We start from the raw sequence: 19,317 nt of genomic DNA, 5'->3' as shown, positions 1-19,317 counted from the left end.
CAAGGTGGGATGGGGGAAGTTTTCCCATGCTAATATAAAGGGCCATTCACTTGGTTTTAGACACTCTTTCCCAGAATGAATTGCTCACCTGCCCCAAACCCCTCCTACAGAAGTTCTGGAGTCATCACTGATTCAGTGGTAACCTCTGATGACAGAGTGGTGAATTAATAATGAGACGTGAATACTGAGAGTTTGGAGGAAATGGCAACATTTTAGAATAATTGTAAGGTGTGTTCCCCTCCCGCCACCCTGACTGGTGCTCATTTTGCAGGTCTGCTACTTTTCTTGTCAGCCCTGTAGCCAAAGGGAGGAAGAATGTCTCTCAGACTTCAGCTTCGAGGAGGAAGAGTTCAGATTGCCAGAACTGGACTAGCACTTTTGAATTTCCCAGAATGCCACATCCTGTGGTTTCCTCGGGAAGCTCTGCATCCTTCCCAACCCCCCTCCACCCCTGGGCTGCTGGAGTTTGGGGCCACTGGGGTCTGCAGCCCAAATCCCGCCTCATTGTTTGGGGCCTGGGAGGGCAGGGCAGGGTTGGGAAGGGGGCCTGGCAGGAGGTAATTGTCACCTTTGCAAGGGGAAGGGTGGCTTGTGCCCTGGGGACTCTGGGAAAAAGGCTCACTGTGGTGGCGTGCATTGGATCTCCGCAGGAGCCTAATAAAGGTGGAGTAACTACAGATGTCATAAATACCGGGTGGGACGTTAGGTGGCGGAGGGACACGTGGTTGCTAACGGTTGCTAACCGTGAGCCCTGCGTTGCAGCGCTGGCATAACGGTTCAGTTCGGCTCTGAAGGAGGGTGTGGCTCTGGCTTCTCGCTGGCCTGGGTCGCTGTGCCTTGGAGCCGCCACATGTTATGTCCTGGCTGTGCCTCTGTGTTGCTGCTGAGCCCCACGGCTCCTCCTCACATGGCAACGACTGTGGCTTCTAGTCCAGGCAGTTCAGCCTCCAGAGTGGGCCCTGGGCCGCGTCCAGGTGACACCCTAACCCCCGTGCCTGACCGAGACTTGGTCTTCATACACCTCAGACAGCCCTCCCAAATTGCCCCATGCCCTTACACCCCTGGCAGAAGCCGGGGGCTTTAATTACTTGACGTCCTCGTCTCCAGTCCAGATGTTGGCCCCGCCTCATCAGGAGTTGAGTGAGACTGAGGCTCCATACCCGGACACGGATTCCGTTGTAGAGCTGCCTATAGGGCCAGATCAGTTTGCTGTTCCACATCCGTATCTGAATAACGAGCAAATCCAACATCAAAAGCTCCCAGAGGCGGTTCCAGTGCTAGAGTGGGATCAGAATCAGCCCTTGGTTGTGCCTCCTCAACACAAAAGTAAGACTAAACACATAGGTCTAGATCAGGCTGAAGGTCACCAATCATTTGAAATACTTGTTCCACCTCTAGGTAGTAGGAGCTCAAAACCAATGAGCTTTATTGTTTCACCCCCAAACCTGAAGAAAGATCCAGTTCAGCATCGACGGCTTGCCAAAGTTGTTGTTGGAACTATAGGCCAATTGAAAAAATACACTCAGGGTCTAGAACAACAGTTGCAGGGTGATTATTTACATCCCAGTATGGATGCCTTTTATCCTGAGGAGAGCATAGCTAGGGATTTTCTGGGGAGCCCAGATGAACCTCCAGAGCCCCATGAGGAAGCTGAAATGTCTGCATCCCAGCAGGAGGCCCAAACTCGTCATCCGGAGCTCACTGAGGAGGCTGAATCTTTACCTCATCAAGAGGCCCCTGCTCAGCATCCACAGACCCCTGAGGACGTTGAATCTTTTTCACACCAGGCAGAGGCCCAGGCTCAGCATGCAGAGCCCACTGTGGAGGTAGAACCACCTCCACTTCCGCAGGGGGCTCCATCTCAGCCTTCAGAGGCCCCTGAGGAACTAGAAACTTCCAGTCCTCAGGAGGCCCTCGCCCGGCCTTTGGAGACACTTAAGGAGGTTGTAGTTTGACCATGTGTTCATCATGGGGTAAATGAAGCTCAGCAGTCACACTTGTACAATGTCACTGTTAAATCTCTGGCTCTGGCACTTCCCATAAATCCACAGGTCACTAAAGAGGTTGAACGTTCTCCAGTCCAGCAGAAGCCCCCATCTCGGCCTCCAGAGCTCCTTACGGAAGTTGTAGCTCAGTCTCCATTGTATCCCGAGGTGACAGATCCAGCACAGAGCAGGACCATGCTGAGCATCCAACATCAGCCAGTATCAAGAGCAGTGGTTCTCACCCAGGGTGATTGTGCACCCAGGTGACATTTGGTAGTGTCTGGAGACAGTTTTGCTTGTCAGAACTGTATATGCTACTGGCATCTAGTGGACAGAGACCAGAGATGCTACTAAACATCCAACAGTGTACAGGAGAGCCTCCCACAGCAAAGAATTATCCAGCCCAAAGTGTCAGTAGTGCTGCCTAGCTAGAGAAATAAAGATCACTTAACACAAGTATTTAATGAGCATTTAGTATTTTGTATCTAATGCACCACATATATAATCATGAAAGTATAAATCATAATATCTCCCACAGTGAGATTTCTTTAGTGTATGGAGGGAGTAGTGATGTTATGTTTCATCATATATAAATTAGAATTCTTGCCAAAGGATAAATGTTCTGAAAGAATATCTATTTTTCTAATTCTTTTGCTTGTGTCTTTTTTTGTAGAAATCTTGGTTGCAATTTATTCCCAGAACTGAGCTTTGGAACGTTTCAGGCCTGGCATGGAATGCAGTTTTTACACAAGTTGTAAGTGAAATAGAAGATGAATACATGTAAACAACTGTGTGTAAAAACAATCATGCAGTTATTGGTTAGCTGGGTGTAAGTAAGCCCAGTATGAATTCTGGAAAGTATGTCTTGAGAGCCATTTAATTTTTTTTTCAAATGAGGCAACTAAGGTACAAAGAGGCCAAGAGACTTGTTTAACTCATATATATGAAAGGCTCTGCTTTCCATAGTACTGATCTTTGGCATGGTCAATTAAAGGCACCAAAGAAAAACACTCAGATTAGCATTGTCATGGAATCCCACGGATGCCTCTCCATTATGCGAATGGTCCAGGGACTTCCACTTTTGAATTTCACTTTGATTCCTTTTCATGTGCAAAGTTCCTAACTGCTTAAAATGTATGCAACACAGAGCTGCAGAGAACTAAGTTTAGCAGGGTGTGGTTCAGTGGGTGTGGGTGCTTCCCCAACCATCATTAGCTCTTTTAAATGGTAAAGCAGAAAGAATTCCTGAACACCCACCACAGGGCTCTCCCCAGCCTCCCAGAACATTATTTTTCAAAAAAGCATATATTGCTGAAGTGAATTATCTGTGGCCAATAGGAACCTTTGAGGTATGGAAAAAGACGTTGTTTGTGTTCAGCTGTAGTGTGAAAAATATAAAGAAAAGACTTTGCTGCGGCCTAATTCAATATATTTTCTTTGCTGACTACTCTTCAATAAGAAGTGTGGGTTTTACACCCCTTCAGCTCAAAACTTCTCTGATTTCTCATGACACAAGGAAATGATAGTGGGTACGTTCAATGGCCCGAAGGCGATTTTAGACTCAAGGTAAAGAGCTCTTCTACACCTGGCTTTGGAAAAGACTCTCTTACCTGTCTTGTGGTTCAGAAATCCAGTTTCACACAGTTCCAACATTTTGGGTTAATGAAGGTGTTGAGGCTGTGTCTGGAGCTGGATTAACAATTCCTGCAGATGCCTATCTTTAGCGGCCTCCTTGCTTTCCCTTGTTAGTTTGCTGACGCCTACCTTGGGGAGAGAGCACCAAGGGTCGGTTTTTCTTTTGTTAGCACACCGGAGAGCAGGCTCATGAGGTCCCTTCACCAGGAGGCTTTAGTAGCGTCAGTACAACGTCTGAAACTCACCACTTTTCCTAAACATCCTAGAACACCAAGAGTTCCTTATAAGAATCAGAGTTTCACTATAGTTATGTAGGTAACACAGGAAAATACATTGTGGAAATAAATAAATAAATCACAGTTTAAAAATTACGGAATTCATTCCAAAACATTCACTGAGTGCCATGCCCACTGTCTGTGAACACTGTACTAAGTGCTGGGGATACAAAGACGCATAGGGCAGGGACTTTGTCCCCAAGAAGCTTTCATACTGGAAGGAGAAATATGGATGTCGATGGGAAAACATATATGAGAGCCATTCTAGCATCTATGCAGCAGGGTAACAAGGAGAGGGAGGGGGGTGATGAAGTAGAAAATGGGTGGTAGGTTAGAAAAGATTTGTAATGGAAGAGGCACCAACTTGTTCCTTTGGAATTTGTGCTCCTCTTAAATGACAGAAAAAGGTAGTGAAAGAATCAGAACTATCTGGTGTTGTAAATAAATTAGTACTGTACTCCAAAAACTCATTCACATTTACTTTCAAAAGATTGTCACAGTATAGTATGTCTTTGTTTTGGACTAAGTATTTCTAATAGACAAAGCTAATTTGCTTCAGGAAACATTTGCCATGGTGAGATCTAAACTTTATTGCATCTCTTACCAAAGGCAAGCCACCAAGGGAAGATGCCACCCTCGAGTTAAATCATTTTACTACCTATAATGACATATTACTGGGGTGTTTATAAGTTGCCTGCATTAAATAAGTTTGGAAAAGGGCCCCAGCTGAGGTGGACTTATCATGAATTCAATGAACCTTAGGCTTCAGGGCTCCTCACTTGCATAGGTCCCTTCCAAAGTCTTGAGAGGGGTCCTAGCGATTTTTCTATTTATAACTTTGCATGTTTTTATTAGATAGGATTTCCCAAAGTAGATGAGGTTCAGTCCCCACAAAACCTTGATTCATCACCGGGTGTCAGGTGATTATAAGGCAGTCGGTTTCTTGAATGAAGCCTCTATGTTATTGAGAAATATCAGGTGAAGTAGTTAGCAGTGTGGTAGTCTATTTTAAATCCGAAATCTACCTCAAAGATGAGGCAAGAGCTTATTAATTTATAAAGTACCACTTTTTGAATGGTGGTAGTAATCATATCTCTTTCAGATAAAATCAGGAATGAAATATACTATGGAAAACCGGCAGTGGTTGATAATCCTAAATGTTAAGTATGCTTTTTTCTCTGACTGTAAAGTGTTTCTCCTTCATTCACCTATGCACGTCCAGACTGATGGCTTATTTTTAAAAATTCTTTTAGTCACTTCATTGGATCTAACAATACAAGCTCCATGATTTTAGAAACTGAAGGACTCTACAATGTAGAAAGACTATATATAACTTAAGCAGACAGAGCACATTCACATGCTGGCTTGTCCGTGGTACATCAATATTGTACCAAGAACATAAGCACGAAGAGAGAATAAGAGGAAAATCAAAGCCTTATCCCTATTGAATTATTTACCCCATTGTTGAGAATATCAGTGTGGGAGGTGTGGCCACACTATGAAGGCAAATTGAGCTGCAGTCACAGAGCCGCCCTAATGCTCCCCCAGTCAGCCAGCATTGGTTTCCTTTACATAGCTATGTACACACAAAAGCTTACACACTTGAGGGTGTTGTCCTCCCTTTTTGCTATGTACTAGAATCCTGGCAGCTTCTCAGATTTAGAAAGGCATAAACACTAAAAGCAAAAATAACTTGGGTCTGCCCTTTGGGGTGATTCAGGTTGGCTGTTTTATTTGTAATAGTTCAAAATTTTGAGATTGTTACACCTAGCAACTACTATACTTTTCTTCTCCCAACTGCATCTTATTCTTCCCACCTGTAGTATTTTCTCCCATTCTATATGTTTATTCACTTTCTCGATAGTGTCCTTTGAAGCACAAACTTTTTAGATTTTATAAAATCCTATTCATCTATTTTTCCTTTGGTTGTTTGTGCTTCTGGTATCATATCTAAGAAACTGTTGTCTAAAGCAAGGTCATAAAGATTTACCCCTGTGTTTTCTAAGCTCTTACATTTGTATATTTGATCCATTTGGAGTTAATTTTCATATACGGTGTGAAGCTTCATTATTTTGTGTGTGGATGTACAGTTGTCCCAGCATCATTTGAAAAGACTGTTCTTTCCACGTTGAATTGTTTTGGCACCCTTGTTGAAAATCAATAGACCATAAATATGAGGGTTTATTTCTATATTGTCAATTCTGTTCCATTGATTTCCATGTCTGTTCTTATTCCAGTACCACACTGTGATTGCAGTAGCTTTGAACTGAGTTTTGAAACCAGGATGTGTGAGTCCTCCCTCTTTGTTCTTTACTGACATTGTTTTGGTTATTCTGTTTCCTTGAATTGCCATAGGAATTTTAGAAACAGCTTGGCAATTTCTGGAAAGAAGTCAGCTGGGATTTTGATAGGAATTGCAATGGAACCGTAGGTCGATTTGGGAAGTAGTGAAATTTTAATAAGATTATCTTCCAGTCCATGAATCCAGCATGTCTTTATACTTATTTAGATCTTCTTCAATTTCTTCCAACAGTTTTGTACTTTTCAGTGTGAATCTTGCACTTACTTGGTAATATTTTCCCCTAAGTATTATATTTGTATTGATGCTGTTCCACATGGAATTGTTTTCTAAATTCCATTTTTCGATTACTCATTGCTGGTGTGTAGAAATAATATTGATATTATATCCTACAACCTTGCTGAACTCATTTATTAATGCTAACAGTTATTTTCCTAGATGCCCAGGAATATGTCTTGTGGTCTTCCAGTTTCCCAGGAATACATTGGAATATTTCAAAGTGTCTGTGGACATCTCATTCCTCAGCTTTTCTTTTAAAGCTTTGCGGTTGGGTTGTTTTTTGCCCCAAACTGTTATCCGTTGCCTCATGCCACCGCCATGTTAAAATATTTGCTTGAAAATGTTTTCCAGAAATGCCACCTGAGCAGAGGCTTTTCTCACTAGACAGCCCTCAGTCAGGTCAAAGGCAAGCCTTTCAAGTGAGGTCTTCCAGGGGACCACCAGACATGTAAAACAATGACAGTTCTTTGGGAATGAGGCTTTGAAGGACCTCCCAGTCCATGCTGCTCATTCTGGTACCAGGGATGTGGGCTGTTTTTCAAGGCTACCACTGGCATGGAGAGCAAAGGTCGAGGGCAAGTTAAAGCAACACAGATCTCGTTGTTCTTACAGAAATTAATTTATTTTCCTTGAATAAATTGCTCCCCCATTTACTGCCAGCATGTTGGTTAAGTTTCCAGAGTTCAGAAGAAGTTGATTCTGACCATTTTTGCCAGTTTTGTTGTTGTTGTTATTGTTGCTTCTATGCAGGGATGAATTTTCAGATGTCCTTCCTCCATCATTTTTACTGATTTTCCTGCAATTTTTTAAAAAAATCTATAAAGTCTCAGTGGCCGTAGGCTGATTAAATATTTATCACGAGAGATGATTAAGGAAAAAATAAATAAAAAGAGAAATAAATAAATAAATAAATAGAAAGAGAAAATATAATTCTCATAGAGGCTTTCCCAGATGGGTAGATGAAGTTTGAAAATGTTTTTCTATATTTAGTGCTGTCAAAATTAAGGTTAAAGTAACAGATGTTTCAAAAGAAAAAAAAACAACCCTTTTTTTTCATTCAGGTTAAACACAGGCTTTAGAGTCAGAACTGAGTTCAAATTCCAACTCTGCTTCTTACGAGCTTGATGACTTAAGACAAGTTATGTAACTTCTCTGTGCCTCAGTTTCCTCATTTCTACAATTGTGTAATATATATATCACATAAGGTTACTGTGAGGATGAAATGTTAAATGCTGATCACATATGCATGGCAACCCAAAAGATATTAGTTTTGATAATTATCTTTATAATATTCTGCAAAAGTACACTAATAATTCTTGAGTAGAGTTAACCTAAAGTCAGATATTCTCTTCTTTCTTCCTGTTTCTTTTCTGTTTTTTTTTCCCCCTTATTTGTTTTAAAGAACTAAGGGGAAAAAAAAGAAAGAAAGAAAGAACTATGAAGAAAATCTATTCCAACATTTTGGAATAAAATTTTGTTCCCCAAATTTAATTTGTTTATTTTATTGATATATAAATAAAATGTTATTTATTTCTTCAGCAAACATTTATTAAATGCCTAGTAAATATTAGGCACTATGTCAGGCACAGGAATAATAATGACAATAAAGTGTGGTCCCTGCTCTCCAGTTGCTGACAATCTAGGAGAGTGACAAGTAAACAGTTGATTACATACACAGTAACAAAGGCTATGGCACAAGAATACACACGGGACTATGTGATGGGAGTATGGCTTTCACCAGTTGCTCTTGGATTTATCTCTTCTTTGGCTCCAGAACTAAGGAATTAGCCTTATTTTTGTCTTTAGCTGAGTAGCTTAAATCTTGAAATTTTTCAAAATTTGTAGAGATGAAAGAAAAACACCTTGAATTATGGAGGACACTAGAAATAGTACTTTTTTACAGAGCAAGGGCTTCCTACCAGCATAGTCACTTCGAGGGTTTTTAACGTGAAAAGTACTCTGGCATATTTTTTCTTTGCTAGCCACTTTTTTTCTATTTTATTGTTTGTTTGTTTGTTTCTCTTCTCCACTTTATCATCTAGAGACCTGGGTAGTTCCCAGTGAAAGAGTGCTTTACAGATTCTAAGGGTGATATATAGGTAAAGACAGAAAATGATTTTTTTAACCTTCCAGTTCCATACCAAAAAAAATGAATATAAACTTTCATGGAAGTAATTGAAAATGCAGATAATTTTAATTCCATTCCATTTTTCAGAATTCTCAATCGTAATCCTTTGCCAACAGTTGAAGATTCTTGTCTTTTTAAAGTGCCAGCATTAAACTATTTGTAAGTATTGTAAGAGTTTCATGGCTCATGAGATAATTTCTGCTCCTTTTTACTTTCGTCAAAAATTGAGTACTTTGGCTAAACAGTCAAAATTTAGATTTTAACTGGGTTATTGAAAATAAGAGTTATTGGCAAAGAAAAGGATTAAGAAAGAATATATATGGGTAAGAGAGCCAGCAGAGGATGAGAACAGTGTTGAAGAACACATATAGATATGGAACATGAAGATGCATATAGGAATAGTATTTATCCAAGAAAGCAAAAAGGAATAAGGGGTACATTATTTTTTTAAAAAAAGAGTGATCCAAAGAGGTAGATGCAATTGAAAATGAGAAGTGAGGATAATAGAAAATGATTGTACTGTTCAGCACCAAGGTCATTAATTTGATGATGCAAATTTAAATTTCTTCCAAAAGAGCTCTTTGGAATTATCATCTATGGCAAGTAAGAAGCCAAAGTGGAAGTAATCACATGTTAAGTATCTTCTTCAGTTTAGAAATTTTGTCTTTGGGTTGTATATCATGCATGTTTGGGCTTCTCCTTCAGAGACATGGGAACAGCACAAGTGTCACTTACAGCAATTGAAAGCATCCTCATGATGACCCTTGAATTGGAAACACTGTAAGTTGATTTTTCTTACATTGATTTTCACTCAATGGTATTTTTAGGTTTGTTTGATTATCTTCTTAAGTCAGGTTTATTTATGTATAATTTTCATTTAACAAAATTCACTCTTTTTAAATATACAGTGTGATGTGTTTCGACAAACGTATAGTTCTGTAGCCACCACCACATTTGAGGTAAAGAAAACTTCTGCACTCCCAAAAGACCCCTCCTGTCCCTCTGTAGTCAATCCATCCTCCTGTCACTACCAGCCCCTGGCAACCACCAATCTGATTTTTGTCCGCATAATGTTGCCTTTTCCAGAATATTTGATAAATGAAATCATGTGGTATGTAGCTTTTTGTTTTTGGCTTGTTTCACTTAGCCAGTCTCTTTGGAGATTCATCTGTTTTGTTGCACCTGTCAGTAGCTCATTCCTTTTGAGCGCTGAGCAGTATTCTAGTTGTGTGGATACACAGTTTGTTTACGCATTCATTGTTTCATGCACATTTGAGTTTCTTCTTGTTTTTTGGCTATTATGAACAAAGCCTCTGAAAACACTCACATGTGTGTGTGAACATATGTCTTGTGTGAGCATATGTTTTCATTTCTTTGGGGTAAAATACCTCAGGGTGGGATTGCTTCATCATATGCTAAGTGCCTATTGAACTTTTTAAGAAACTGCTGAACTGTTTTCTAAAGTGCCTGTGCCATGTTGCTTTCCCAAAAGCAGTCTATGAGAGTTGCAGATGCTCTACATCTTCACCTGATCCTTATATTTGTTTTTTTTTTAAATTTTAGCCTTTCTAGTAGGTGTGTAGTTGAATCTCGTGGTTTTTGCCACATTTTGCATTTCTGTAAAAGCTGATGATGTTGAGTGTCTATTCATGTGCAAATATCCTTTTAAATGAAGTGTCTGTTCAAATCCATTTTTAATTGGATATTTGTATTGAGAATTAAGAGTGCTTTATATAAAAAGCAATGGAAAAAGTCCTTGCTCTCAGATATGTGTTTAGTAAATATCTTCTCCCAGATTGTGACTTATCTTCATTATATTAAAGCGTCCCTGAACACTAGAAGTGTTAAATTTTTGATGAACTCTAATTTAGCAATTTTTCTTAATTTTTCATATTTATTTAATTTATTTATTTGGTTGTGCTGGGTCTTAGTTGCAGCAGATCGGCCCCTTAGTTGCGGCTCATGGGCTTCTTAGATCTGGCATGCGAACTCATAGTTGAGGCATGCATGTGGGACCTAGTTCCCTGACCAGGGATCGAACCCGGGCCCCCAGCATTGGGAACTTGGAGTCTTAACCACCAGTAAAGTCCCTTAGCAAATTTTCTTAGATGGTTTCTGCTTTTTTGTGTCTTAATCTAAGAAATCTTTCTCTGAGACCCCACTGTCTAACCCAAAATCACAAAGATTTTCTCCTACGTATTCTTCCAGACGTTGTATAGCTACATTTAGGTCTATGATTCATTTTGAGTTAATTTTCATATACGTTGTGAGGGAAGGGTCAAGTTTTATTTTTTTGCGGTTTAAGAAACTATTTCTGTAGGACCCTATTGTGACAGTTTATTACACAAACTACTGCACCTTAAATTGTGCCATCCCCCCTCCAATATGGCAAGCTAATAGAAACTTTCTGTTACGCCAAGGCTAGTTGAGGGGATTGCGTGAGATTAGTATGCGGAAACGGCCCTGCATTTAGCAGTCTGTTCCAACCGTCTTTGTCAGATCACCTGACAAATGACTGTGTTCACCGTGCCGTCACGCATTGGTCACTGCTCTAGCCTCATCTTCCTCAGCATCCCACAGCATCTGCCACAATTGCGATCCCTCTCTTGTCAGCTAGATGCCCTCCTCTCTGGATATTAGAAACTATTTCCCTGTGTAACGACGATACTGTTAATACAAAGTATTGAAGAAATTAAATTCCTACACAATAATATTACCTAATAAAGTGTTGCTATTCAAATTTCCCCTATTGTCTCTCTTATATAATATCATTTCTTTTAACAGCTTTTTGAGGTAGAATTGACATGCAATAATCTGTGTTCACACACACACATACATACACACCATGAAGACATCACAAAAATCAAAATGTCCATCACCTCAGAAATTTTCTTAATGTCTCTTTGTAATTCTTCCTTCCCATCGTTCCTTGCACTTCCCAATCGCCATGCAACCATTGATCTGCTTTCTGTTTGCATTTTCTAGAATTTTATGTAAATGGAATCATACAGTGTATACTTTTTTCTAACTGGCTTCTAACCCAGCATGATTATTTTAATCTTCATCCATATTGTGGTATATATCAGCAATTCATTTCTGTTTATTGCTGAATAGCATTCCTTTATATGGATGTACCACCATTTATGTATTGACCATTGATGGACATTTGAGTTGTTTGAGTCTTTGTCTATTACAGATAAAGTTGCTATGAATATTTGTGTACAAGTCTTGTATGGATGTTTACTTCCATTTCTCCTGGGTAAATGCCTGCCTGTAGAATGGCTGCATCATTGGTAAGTGTATGTTTAAGTTTTTAAAAAATACCTATTTTCCATAGTGGTTTGATCATTTTACATCTCTACCAGCAGTGTATGAGAGCTGCATTTTCTTCACGTTGTGGCCAACATTTGCTATGCTCAGTATTTTTAATTTTAGATAGTTTAATAGGTGTGTAGTTGTATCTCACTGTAGCATCCCTAATGATTAATCATGTCAAACATCTTTTCATATGCTTATTTTCCATCTGTATATCTTTGAATCTTTTATCTATATTTTTCTGGAGTTTTAAGAGTTCTTTATATATTCTGGAAATTAGTCCTTTATCCAATAGGTAAGTTGCTAGGTATTTTCTCCCATTCTGTGACTCATCTTTTCGTTCACTCAGGAGTGTCTTTTGCAGGGCAGAAATTCTTAATTTCGATGGTGTCTAATTTATCTATTTTTTTCTTTTATGCATTATGCTTTTGGTGTTGTATCTAAGAAATCTTGCCGAACTCAAGGTCATAAAATTTTTCACCTGTTTTGTTCTAGACGTTTTATAGTTTTATGTTTTACATTTAGATCTTTGAACCAATTTGAGTTCACTTCTGTATATGGTTTAGATGGAAGTTCTTTTTTTTTTCTTTTTGCACCTGGATATTCAGTTGTTCCAGCATCAGTTGTTGAAAAGACTATCATTTCTCCACTGAAATGCCTTTGAACCTGAAAGTCAGTTCTCCACATCTCTGTACTTTAGAACTTTGTATTCTGTTCCTTTGGTCTTTTTGCCTATCTTTACACTACTATCACAATGTCTTGAAGGTGTAGCTTCATAATCCTTGAAATCAGTTACTGTTAGTTCTTCAACTTTGTTCTTTCTCAAAGTTGTTTTAGTTATTCTAAATTTTATTTCCATATGAATTTTAGAATTAGCTTGTCAATGTCTATAGAAAAGCCTACTGGGGTTTTGATGTATAAATCGATTTGGGGAGAATTGATGTCTCATCAATATTGAATCTTCTGATCCATGAATACTTTATATCTCTCCATTTATTTAGGTCTTTCTTAATTTCCCCCGGCAATATTTTACAGTTTTCAGTGTGCAAGTCTTTTGTCAGATTTATTCTAAGTATTTTATATGTTGGATTCTTTTATAAGTAGCATTTTAAAATTTGGATCTCTGATTGTTTGTTGAGACAAATTCATCTTTTGGTATGTTGATCTTGTACCCTGCAAACTTGATAGACTCATTTATTAGTTCCAGTAGCATTTTCGTAGCTTCTATCAGTTTTTCTACATAATCATGTTATCTGCAAATAAAGATAGTTTTACCTCTTCCTTTCCATTCTCAATATGTCTTTTCTTTTTGTTGCCCTATTGCACTGGCTAGAACCTTCAGTGCAATGTCAAATATAAGCAATGAGACCAGATATCCTTGCCTTGTTCCTGATCCTGGTGAGAAAGTACTTTGTCCTTCACCATTAAGTATGATGTTAGGTTTTTTGTAGAAGTCATTTATCAAGTTGAGGAAGTCTCCTTCCATTCCTAGTCTACTGAGGGCTGTTTTTTTTTCTTTAATCAGGAATGTATGTTAGATGTTTTCATTCTTTTCCTGCATCTATTGCAATGATTATATGATTTTTCCCTTCTTTTCTTAATTTGTTTATTTATTTTTGGTTGAATTGGGTTTTCATTGTTGTATGTATCCAGTATTCTTAATCTTTTATGTAGATCCATATTCCAATCTGGTGTCATTTTCCTTCTGCTTAAAAATACTTCTTTTAACATTTCTTATTGTGAAAGTCTACTAGCAATGAATTCTTTCAGCTTCTGTATGTCTGAGATAGTCTTTATTTTGCTTTTGTTTTGACAGATCTGGGTTAAAATTCTAGCTTGATAGAATTCAATTCACTACTTTAAAGATGTTATTCCACTGAGTTCTCGTTTACGATTTTTCAGGCACGAATTCTGCTGTCATTGTTATCTTTGTTCCTCTGTATGTAGTGTATAATTTTTTTCCTCTGGCTCCTTTTAAATTCTTCTCTTTATTGCTGGTTTTGAGCAATTCGATTATTTTCTGTGCCTTCGTGTAGTTTTGTCCATGTTTCTTCTGCTTAAAGTTCATTGATCTTCTTGACTTTGTGGGTTTATAGTGTTTACCAATTTGGAAAATTTTTGGCTATTATTTCTTCAAATTTTTATATTTCTCCTCTCCTTCATGGACTCTAAGTACACATGTATTAGGCCACTTGAAGTTGTTGCACAAGTCACTGAGGCTCTATTCATTTTGTTGTTGTTTTGTTACTCCTTTTGTTTCATTTTGGATAGTTTCTGATGCTATGCCTTAATGTTCACTGACCTTCTGCCGTGTCTAATTAGCCTTTAACCTCCTGCAATATCTTTTTCATTTAGACATTGTTTTTAATCTCTAGAAGCTCAATTTAGGTCTGTTTTACATTTTCCATGCCTGTACTTAACATTTTCAGTGTTTAGTCTGGGTGTTTTAACATATGAAATACAGTTATAATAACTTTTCTTCATGTATAATAACTTTTTAAAAGTTCTTTTCTGCCAATTCTAACATCTGTATCGATTATGGGTTATTGTTGATTGATTGCCTTTTCTCCTCAGTATGGGTCATATTTTCCTACTTCTTTGCATGCTTGGCAATTTATCATATGATCACAGATATTGTGAGTTTTAGTTTATTGTGTGCTGTGTATATTTATATTCCTGTAAAATGCCTGGGCTTTGTTTTGGGTGAAATTAGGTTACTCAAAACAATTGTATTCTTTTAGGTCTAACTTTTAAGTTTCGTTGGGTAGGAGTCCAAGTAGCCTTTAGTCTGGAGCTCATTATTTGCAACTACTGAGACAAGTCCTTTCTGAGTATCATGAGGTTTTCCAGTCTGACTTGTAGGAACAGGTACTATTCCTACAACCCTGTGTGATATCCAGTTGTTCTTCTTATTAATCCTTTCATGTGGTTCTTTTCCTGGCATCAAGTTATTCCTCACACAAATGTACTGACCCATACTTTGTTGAATTCTCAAGAGCTCCCTCTGCATATCTCCAGATTTCTCTGTCTGTGCACTTCTTTTCTCTCTGATACTCTGCTTTGTGAACTCTAGTTACCTTGGTTCTCCCAGACTCTTATCTCCATTTCGTCTGTCAGGGAGCCCACTAGTCTCTGTCTGGACTTCTCTTCCCTGTACCATGACGTGGATACTCTCTCAGAGAAGTAAGGGCAATTATAGGGATCACTTCATTTATTTCCCATCTCCTTGGGAATCACTGAAATTTATTGCCTGAGGTTCAGTTTCTTGAAAACTGTTGTTTCATTATGTTCCATCTGATTTTTTCCTTGTTTCAGGTGGGAGGTTAAGTTGGCCCTTGTACTTCATCTTGGCCAGAAGCCAATAACATTCTTTAAATCTGTTTTGTTTTGATACAGGATGCAATTAAAGATTAGGCATTGCATGTCATGTCTGTGTTTCCGTTAATCTAGAATTTTTCCCTAGTATTTTTTTTTGGTCTTTTATGACATTGGCTTTTTTGAAGAGTCTAAGCCAGTTGTCTTGTAAATTGCCCCACAACCTGTATCTGTCTGTTTCCTCATTAGATTCAAATTAAACATTTTGGGGAAGAATACTATATAGGTCATGTATTCTTCATACTTCATCACTTGAGGTGGCCCATTGCTAAGTTTGATCACTTGGTTAAGGTGGTCTATTCCATATCTCTCCATTGTAAAGTTATTTTTCCCCTTGGTAATTGATAAATAATATGTGGGGTGATCCTTGGTATCAGTGAAGATCCTACTTTCAAACAACTCTTCACCCAACTGTGCATCAATGATAATCCTTGACTGAATTGATTATTACATTGATAGTTGCAAAATAACACTTTCCTAATTCTATCCTTCCTTTTGCATTTATTAGCTGACATTATTCTATAAAGAAGAGCTCCCCCACTTTTCATTTGGAGTATCATTATGAACTCATGTGCTTTTTTTTCAATTAACTACGTTATACCTTATTATAATGATAATGTTATTCTTTGGAATGTTCCTTTTGTCCAGATTTGGTCAATGTGATCTCTGTTATTGTTTAGCCACATGATGCTTTTTTATTACTAGAATAATTTCTAATATATTACTCCTCACAAATAGGAACTGAGAAAGTGACTCCAGAATGTGCGGTCTTATTCATACTCTTCTTAGAAGTCTGCCTTCTTCCTGTGTACTCTCAACCCAAAGTGAGGCTTTCGGGTTGGAAGGAGATACTTCTGAATTAAACTACAGTTCAGTGTCACCCAATTCTTATCGCTATTCCCTTTTTTCTAGGCATATCATACCTACTGCCATCCTAATCCTTCTGTTGGGCACCTCTCTCCTCCTCTATATTTATTTCCAACAGTCAAGGGCAGCAATTGGCCAACCGGCCCCTATCCAGTTCTATAGTCCATATGCCCCAAGAACTCCTTTTTGCACTGGTCTGTGGTGGCCTTGGCCTACCTCTTCTACCTACTCAGGTAACTCTTTTACCACGAATTTAATTACCTGTGTTTCCATTTATAGAATCTTACCCAGCCGTAGGGCCTGCTGCCTCTGCCAATTTAAAAATACTATTGAGGTTGTCTGTGAGACAGTCAAGCTGTGTTGTGACAGTGAACGCCTGAGGGACGTCACACGTTGTGGTGAGTCTCAATTGCGGGATAATACATTTTTAATTTTTAATTTAATTTTTTATTTTTAATCAAGGATGATACATTTTAAAACTAATGATGTAATTACATTATTTTAATACATTCATTTAGAGTTCCAGCTCCCTAAATTTCTAAGAATTACCCCCTTGCTAAAAATCAGATTCTTGGTTACATTATTAAGCTAATAATAGCTCAGTTACATTATTAGCTTCATAATGTAACTGATCTGCATATATAAAGGAACCAGAGAAAGGAATGGAAGGGGGAAGGGAATTCACATTAATGGCCACATATCCTATGCTTCCCTCTCTGCAAATGATAACTTATTCACATAGTACATCACAGTTTGTAAACTGATTTTATATACATTAGGTCTCAAGTACCCTTTGTTTTATAAGACAGGTGTAAATATATTTTTGTTTATTTGGTTTGTTTCTGCAATTTTATAAAGAGTACAAGTGATGCTGTTTTATGTCCTATCTGGAGCCTGAGAGTTTCTGGTTCCATAACCAGAAGCTGCTACCAAGCCCTTCTAATGCATGGGAGAGCTAGTTATTTCTTTGACTGTCCAGCTCTGAACTTGCTCTGAATCTCAAGTTTTTCTATCCACAAAACACTCAGGGGCTTTCAACTATTTTTCTATACATTAGATTTATGGGCACTAACTTGATGACTTCCAAAATGTGCTTTCATAACCAGGTAGCTTGAATACAGGTCTCTTTCAGTGATCTAGAGCACATCATAAATAATAACACTTTGCCACTTATATAAAGACAATATTGCTGATTTTTCAACACAGTTTTTTTTTTTCCCTTTGGCCACAAACCTGGTGGGATCTTAATTCTCCCACCAGGGATTGAACCCGGTCCACAGCAGGGAAAGTGCCGGGTCCTAACCACTAGACCACCTGGGAACTCCCCGAAACATTTTTTTTACTAATTATATTACTCCCTTCTCCCCCAGAAGTGGGCAGAAAAGGCATTTTTACTCTCCTTTTACAGGTGAGGAAAAACAAGATCAGAGGTGTTAAGTGCTATGACCCTAGTGCTCCGATCTCCTGTCCCCAGTTTGGGGCTCTCTGCTAGCCTCTGCTCCTCCTTTCTCATGACCCTTCCCTCCTCCTTTGACCCTCACCAAAAATACTTTTAGTCCTTTTGGACGACAAGCCCAGCTACACAATGGTACACATTACCTTCACACAGTCAGAAGATTTGGATGGTTCCCCAAGTAGAGCTGGAAATATTAGAAGTAAAATGAATTGAAAGCAAAGTAGCCATCTGACAGAAGTTGCTTTTTCCCGTCTACATTTTAGGGCCTCAAGTATTATTCCATTGATTTGTTGAACATTCCACATGGGCATACAATCTGGCAAATCTCTAAACTTATACCCGAGATCCCTGCCCAAAGTTTAGCAAAGAGCCAGGGCGGACATAGTGTTTTTTTCTGTATAGAGCCTTCTGTTATGGGGACTGGGATATATGGAAGGAGGGACTAAGCAAAGGACTCAGTGGGTAGTTGGAGAAGGACATGTCCAGATGACGACCTGTTAGTGTCGGTGGTTGTCGTGGAGATCTGTGATAGCAGCAAGAACACAAGCACACTGAAGAGATGGAGAGAGGAAGCCTCACACTCCTGTGCCTTTGAGGCAGGACAGGATGGGGTATATGAATGTGAGGAGTCACAGTAGATCTGCAGAGAGTCCAGCTGATTAGGGGAATATTTGTCTTGCAGCCTTGGCTTTTCTTGAGTACTGGCCCCTGAGAACCAGTGGAGTAATCCTGAATATAGTTCATATATTTCACGCTACAGAATTTTCTGAGTAGATAGCCCCCTTTTCAAGAGAGACCTTTCTCACATTTTGTTGTTGCCAGTCATAGGCTTAAGTGTGGGTTTCTTTTTCTCCTAAGTGGCACTCAAACTTTGACTGATTCCTAATTTCTTTGGCTGTGGACTGACAAAAGGCTGTCCCATCAGTCTTCAATGATCAAAAACAGTCCCTTCTCTTTTGACAGATGAAGAAACATCTATAGAGAATGCAGGAGGATCGTTGATGAAGGTGTTACAAGCCCAGAAGAAGAACAACAGCACCGAGCGGACTATTGCGTCAGAGAGGATGTCCTCACCTAACAGTGCTGTCAGCCTGTCAGGCTTCATGAATGAGCAGCTGGACTCTAATAATAAAAGTGATATTATCAGTGCACTAAGTTACATACTGCCTTATATCTCAGAGGGAAATCTAGGAGATGTGGAATCAACATTATTACCATTCATTCAACTTCTTTTTTCAAATACACAAGATGGAGATATGCCGCTGGGCCTTTTGAAAAACAATACAAGGAGCCCTTCTGTTAAACCTGTACCCAACAATTCAACTAATAAAAACAAATGAGGGAACTCCATTTTGTGGAAAATTTGTTAGATGCAGAAACTCAAGAAAAAATTGATGAGGTTAAAAAGGAAGAAAAACCTGCCACGTGTACGCGTTCCAACCTTTTAAGTGCCATGATTACACACTACATCTTTCAAAATAAATTAGAAGCTGCCCAACCACAGAAAGACAGCCTAGCAAAGATGGAGAGTACAGAGGAAACGCTGCTGAGAGTGAACAAGGTCCTCAAGGGGCATACAGAAAATGCACCTCAAAGCAGTGGGAGATGAGAGCGTCAGGAGGAAACAGAATGCCCGGCCATCTGTGGTGAACACTGCCAAAGAATGAAAGCTCAGGAGGCCATCCCCAAGAAAGCTGAAACAG

The 19,317-nt window shown here is 38.8% G+C and overlaps 1 protein-coding gene and 1 long non-coding RNA gene across 3 annotated transcripts in view; one reads left to right on the top strand and one right to left on the bottom strand.

Annotated features, from left to right (window-relative positions):
* Positions 1–19,317, bottom strand: part of LOC308610107 (E3 ubiquitin ligase RNF157-like) — a gene marked incomplete at both ends in the record, with an annotated part of 314,581 nt that overhangs the window by 191,549 nt on the left and 103,715 nt on the right.
* On the top strand, positions 2,682–16,108 carry LOC308610098. 2 transcript variants are annotated; one of them, XR_014014425.1, is made up of 5 exons: positions 2,682–2,739; positions 8,689–8,760; positions 9,307–9,381; positions 11,798–11,894; positions 16,030–16,108. It is a non-coding gene; the product is annotated as an uncharacterized lncRNA (long non-coding RNA). The 2 variants fall into 2 exon arrangements; XR_014014426.1 differs by lacking the exon at positions 16,030–16,108 and having other exon boundaries at positions 11,798–12,132.

Source organism: Mesoplodon bidens (assembly GCF_964165515.1).
Source record: "Mesoplodon bidens genome assembly, contig: HAP1_SCAFFOLD_150, whole genome shotgun sequence".
Taxonomy (NCBI): domain Eukaryota; kingdom Metazoa; phylum Chordata; class Mammalia; order Artiodactyla; family Ziphiidae; genus Mesoplodon; species Mesoplodon bidens.
Note: the sequence above shows the minus strand (reverse complement) of the source record. Positions and strands in the feature narration are given on the sequence as shown.